Source organism: Chrysemys picta, chromosome 13 (genome assembly GCF_011386835.1).
Source record: "Chrysemys picta bellii isolate R12L10 chromosome 13, ASM1138683v2, whole genome shotgun sequence".
Taxonomy (NCBI): domain Eukaryota; kingdom Metazoa; phylum Chordata; order Testudines; family Emydidae; genus Chrysemys; species Chrysemys picta.
The window spans coordinates 19,348,150-19,354,241 of record NC_088803.1 but is presented as its reverse complement, the minus strand read 5'-3'; the positions used below and the strand labels follow the sequence as shown (position 1 = coordinate 19,354,241).

General features: G+C 47.2%; 1 pseudogene; it reads left to right on the top strand.

Annotated features, from left to right (window-relative positions):
• The first annotated feature begins 344 nt into the window (after nucleotides 1-344).
• Nucleotides 345-1,330, top strand: LOC101950254 (olfactory receptor 6M1-like; annotated as a pseudogene).
• The last annotated feature ends 4,762 nt before the right edge of the window (nucleotides 1,331-6,092 follow it).

Sequence of the window (6,092 nt, the reverse complement as noted above, 5' to 3'; positions counted from 1 at the left end):
AAATGAAAATGAAAAAAAGTATGCGGCATTTTCAATCAAAATGAAATTAAAATGTTCACTTGGCTCTTAAATGCCAATTCAAAACAAGAATGTTCAGTTTAAATCAGTTTGAAACTTCCTGTGGGACAAATGAATTTGTTTCATTCAGAATTCCTGACCATCTGTACTGATCAGTACTCCATATCTGGCTCTTATAGTTTGGGACTTGAGGGCACCACCACCAACAAAATTAGTAGGCATCTCTCTCTGTCCCTTTCTCTGTCTGTCTCTCTCTCCTCTCATTTTGTTGTCTTTTTCCCTCTCTCTCCCCCCCCCCCAGGTGAGCACTTCCTGCAGAGGTAACAATGAAGAACCAGAACACATCTGTGACCAAATTCATCCTCCTGGGATTCCCTGGCATCCATAGCTTCCAAGGCCACCTCTTCATAGCCTTTCTAAGCTCCTATGTGGTCACCTTGATGGGCAACCTCCTCATCATGGCATTGGTCTGGGCTGACTATCGCCTCCGCACCTCTATGTACCTCTTCATTCCAACCTCTCCCTCCTGGACCTCCTACTCACCAGTACGGTCATGTCCAAGATGTTGGCCAACATGGTGAGTGAGAGGAACACCATTTCCTTCACCAGCTGCATTGCCCAGGCCTACTTCTACTTCCTGGTGGGCTCTACAGAGTTTTTCTTCCTCACTGTCATGTCCTTCGACTGCTACTTGGCCATCTGCTACCCACTGCAATATGACACCCCCATCAGCACTCACATCTGCTTACGGCTAGTGACTGCCTCATGGATATGGGGGTTCCTAGCCTTGCTTCTTCCCACCATCTTGGTGGCCCGACTGCCATATTTTGGCCCCAACATCATCAATCACTTCTTCTGCGACATGACGCCGTTGCTCAAGCTCTCTTGCTCTGACACATGGACCGTCAAGGTGGTGGAATTCGCTGTGTCAGCCTTGCTTCTCCTGGGATCACTCCTAGTGATGGTGGTATCCTACACCTTCATCATCACTACAGTGCTCAGGATCCCCTCTCCCAAAGGCCGCCAGAAGGCCTTCTCCACCTGCACCTCACACATTATTGTAGGGATGTTCTTTTATGTGGGCTCCATCTTCATCTATGTCCAACCCAGGAAAAGCCATTCCTTGGACCTCAACAAAGTGGCCAACATCCTGAACACCGTGGTGATGCCATTACTGAACCCATTCATCTACAGCCTGAGGAACAAGAAGGTCAAAGAGGCCTTGAGAGACTCCCTCAAGAGGAATCTGTATTCCATCAAGGAGCCCCACTGGGTTTCTAAGATGGGAAATTGTATAAAAAGTGAGAGGTAAATTTTTCAAAATAAGAACATATGAACGGCCAGACTGGGTCATACCAAAGGTCCATCTAGCCCAGTTTCTTGTCTTCTGACAGCAGCCAATGCCAGATGCCCCAGAGGGAATGAACAGAACAAGTAATCATCAAATGATCCATCCCCTGTCGCCCATTCCCAGCTTCTGGCAAACAGAGCCTAGGGACACCATCCCTGCCCATCCTGGCTAATAACCATTGATGGATCTATCCTCCATGAATCTATCTAGTTCCTTTTTGAAACCTGTTATAGTATTGGCCTTCACAACATCCTCTGGCAATGAGTTCCACATCTTGACTATGCATTGTGTGAAGAAATACTTCCTTTTGTTTGTTTTAAACCTGCTGCCTATTAAAATCAACTAAATGACTTAGAAGCCAAAGTCCCATTTTCAAAAGTGTTTTAGTCACTCAGTGTGACACTCTCCAGGGTACAATTTGGACTGCTGGATGGCTGTGTCCCCTCAATATTCCAGCCTGGGGTGCTTTTTATACTGCTTTGCTGTGTTAGCTTCCACTCCTGGCTAGTTCACTCTAGCATGCAAAAATCACTCCCAGCTATACTGTATGAGTGCTATAGCCAGTCACTTATGAATTACATACAGGGAGACAGCATCAAATTCCCAGACCTTCCCCCAGAAATGTGCGTCTTCTATTGCCCAGCACCCACTGGACTATACAAGCTCAGATAAAGTCTGTCATTTCATCAATGGAAAATGATATGCACAAACCTTGTTATCTCAAGTGGAGATTCCTAACACATCAATCCAAACACACGCTGGTTTAGCTAAAAAAATAAAAACAAGTTTATTAACTCTAGAAAGATAGATTTTAAGTGATTACAAGTAATGAGGCATAAAAGTCAGAATTACTTACAATGCAAATAAAAAGATAAAATGCAAGCTAAAGGCCTAAGATAACATGCTAAGTGAACTTAAAAGCAAAAGGTTTTATCTCCCTATAAGCATACAGAGGTGTGTACTGGCTGAAAAGCCTCCCAGCTAAAACTTCTTCCCCAGTTCAAAGATGTTTCCTTTGTCTTTCAAGCAATGTAGCTGCTGCGCGTGGGAGGAGAGAGGTGATTTGTGTTGTGTGTGCCCTCCATTCTTATATCCTTCTCCCCTCTTTGAGGATTATCTCCAGCTGGGGTTCAGGTGACAGCCAATCTATTTACATGGGACCTCCGGCTGTTTTCATTGCGAATATGTAAAGTTATCACTCACACCCTTCTTCCAGCCAAAGAATGGTCACTTAACTAAGTGATAGCCCACTTGACTTTGTTGATACCTGTCTGGGGTGCTAGTGTATCTTTGTCCCTGAAAAACTGTTTTGGGCCAACCTTTCTAACTTTGGAACATGTTACAGCAGTGTTATACAGTAGAGTCTTATAACTTTACATACAATGTTGCCACACATAGTTTACCCGGACAATAATGTTCAGCAGATTATGAGTTTTCGCTGTTCTACAGCTGGGGGACAAGAAAAGCCCCCTATTATTCAGCACTTAGGCTGTAATCGGACAGCACATTTGCATTTGTGAGAACTGAATCCCAGCCAGCCTTGGTTGGAGACGCTGCCTAAGGCTTGGGGTGGGATCCGTCAAGGTCTAGTCTCTATGATGCGTGTATTAACTGTGTTTGACATGGAACCCTTCTGTTTCCATTGGCCTCACTCACTAGCTCCTGAGTCTTCTGACAATAAATGTCTGATTGTTTCCCCCATAACTAGCTCTCAGAGTCGCGGGATTGTCCGAAGAGCTGAGCTGAATCAGACAAGCTGGGTTGTGCGTGGCTCCCTGGGGACAGTAGCTCTGGTGTTTCTGTGAGTGTCCCACAGAAAAAGGGCTGGATGCTGCAGGGGAACACTCCAGCGAGGCTCGGGTAGTGGGGTGCACCTATTGCTAACCTGCCAGGCGGAGTGAGGGCTGGCAGAGCCCAGAGGAGGTAGTTTGGCTGGCCTTGGGGACAGGGCCAGCTCCAGGCACCAGCTTAGCAAGCAGATCCTTGGGGCGGCCACTCCAGAGGGGAGGGGGGCGGCAATTCGGACCTCCCGCTGAATTGCTGCTGAAGTGCCGCAGATCGCAATCGCGGCTCCTTTTTGTGTGTATGTGTGTGTGTATGTGTGTGTGTGTGCTGCTTGGGGCGGCAAAAACCCTGGAGCCGGCCCTGCTTGGGGAGCTGGCAGGTCTCCCTCTCATGGGAGGCAGGAAGAATTACAAGGGGACTCACAGCCTTGGGCACCCCGAGAACAGTCCCAGCCAGTGTAGCTATCTCCCTTTGCGAAGAGGAATGAGCTCCACCAGCACAAGGCACCTCCATACTGGGGACAGCTGCCCCCAGGCTGAGTTTGTGGGATGGACACAGAGCAGATGTGGGGCTGGGTGCTCCATGGGGCCCTGTTTGCCGGGTGTTTACCCTATAACTCTGCTACGATGGATGGACAAACAAGCAGGAAGAGCGAGGGACAGTCCTGGGCAAATGCTAGAAGGTGAGGAAGGGACCATGCCTGGGCTGTTGGCTGGGAAGATCTAACCTCAGCAGCCAACTTGCATCCAGCAGGGCCAAAGCCCAGGAAGGCAGCAGAACCGAAGGACTGGAGGGGTTTCCAAAGGGACCCCCGACCAAGAAATGGGTTTGGGGGAACCAGACTGACACATGGGGACCTTCTGGGGGTATCTGAATAAGCCAGGCCTGCCTAGGTGCCCATCAAGGCATGGGAGGGATTTGGCTGAGCCAGACTGTGTGGTTTTAAACACCTTTCTCAAAATGCTTTGTTTCTACTTTTAAAATCAACCAGACTGAAGTAAGGCGGTTGCATGTGAGTCACTGAATTCACTGATCCCCAACTCCATCAGGGATGAGCAGCAGGCCCCAAACCCAAGCATGCTGGCTAAGCACAGTGAACTCCTACCCCTAACAGACATTGTCACACCAGTGCAGAATCTGTATGGGGCCGAGAGACAGCAAGAGAAGTTGCTCAGTCTAGCTAGAGCAGGGCTGCTCAGAAACTATTTTTTCCATACAACATTTTGCAAGGAAATGAACAAATTTGGAAAATTTTCACACCTGCCCCCCACAGTTCCCCCCCCCACACACAAACAAATTCAAAATGCCATTTTCTTTATTTTTAAAAGAAACAGATATTGGCTTGTTTCCTTCAGAAAGACATTATTAGATTTGAAAAAAATATTTTCAACTTTTTTTCCATTAAGTTAAAAAAAAAGAAAAAAGTGTAAAAAGTTTTGACAGTAGCATTAACTCTCATTTTATTTGACATTTTTGCACTTTAAAAAAGTGAGAAAAAGTGAAGAAAACAAAAAATTTTATTTCACTTTCTAATGTTTTCCCAATTTTTTTAATGGGAAACAAATAAGTGAAAAAGATTTTGTGTTCTTACTTTCTCCAAATTTTTACCTTTTACTCTCTTATTTTCAAATAGTTTTTAATTGTCTGAATTTTCCTATTACTCTTGTGTTTTGAAACATTTTCAGAAAACTTAAAAAAAATCCCAAATAATTTTTTTAATTATTTTTTTTTCATTTTAGATGAACTCCCATATGTCAACAAAAATACATTTCATTAAAATAAATCAGTTTATAGGAAAGAACGTTTCTTTTTGCTGGATGGGCCTTCAACAGGTTTTTCAGAGCTGCCGACTGGCTTGAGACACCCAATTCCCACTGGTTTGGGTGAAATGACCCTGATTCCCATCAGCAGACAGTTTGACCTTAGGAGTTGTGAACAGCCCTAGAGCAGGGCTAAGGCAGAGCTCAGCCCAGTGCTGCCTTGTGACCCTCTGCAATGTGGAACATGGCTAAACATCAGCCTCTGAAATCTCAGTTCCCCCCCGCTGAGGATCTGCCCCTGTGAATTAGTTAGGGGCTGACATGAGCTCACTGCTTAACAGCTGATTTTTCTCAGTGCTCTAAAATCCACATGCTGAATCATATTGCCTTGAAAATTGCCATGTTTCCTTTGCATCTGAGCTACAGTAAGGGGGGCAAATTTGGAGTCACTTGACCCAGAGGTTCCTGAGACACAACGCCTGTAAACCGAGGACCTGAGAATGAAACACTGCAATTCTCTCTGGCTTGGATCTGTTTTGGTTTCAGACGGGCGTTGATCCTGTGTCTCTCTTCCACGGCCAAAGATGCCAGTTGTACGAGACAAATTGGTCCCCCCTGGGGATGGCCTGCAGCGACATCTGTAAGGCACAAAGGATGATTCCCCGGGAGACGGCTCTGCAATATCTGCTGAGCCCAGCACCCCCCAGCTGGGCTGTCTCTCTCACTGAGCACAGAGCGGGGGCCGGGCTGTTGGTGGGAGAGGGGCAGGGAGGTGCTTGCTGCCCAAAGCTCTCATCAGGACAGGACGGCAGATGAGCTCTGGAGGGAGACAATGAGGCAGGCGCCAGGTGACAAGAAGGCCATTCCTGCATGGATGGGCTGAGGATTGCAAGCTCGTATCTCAGATCTATTTCCTGCCATAGGAAGGTACGTACAAGGCTGGCTCATCGGCCCCTCTATCCTGGTATTCCCTGCCCCCCCATCACACCCCGAGGTCAATCAGGCCTCCTCTCCCATCACATCTAACCCCTGGGTCATCCAGCCCACTCACCCGCTAGTCCAGTAACCCCCAGCTCTCTGCTGCACCAGAACAGACCCGGGGTCCGGACACTGCAGCCACACAGAGGGCTCCTGTCTCAGCCGGTTATACAATGTGTTCATGGAGCCAGCTTCACATC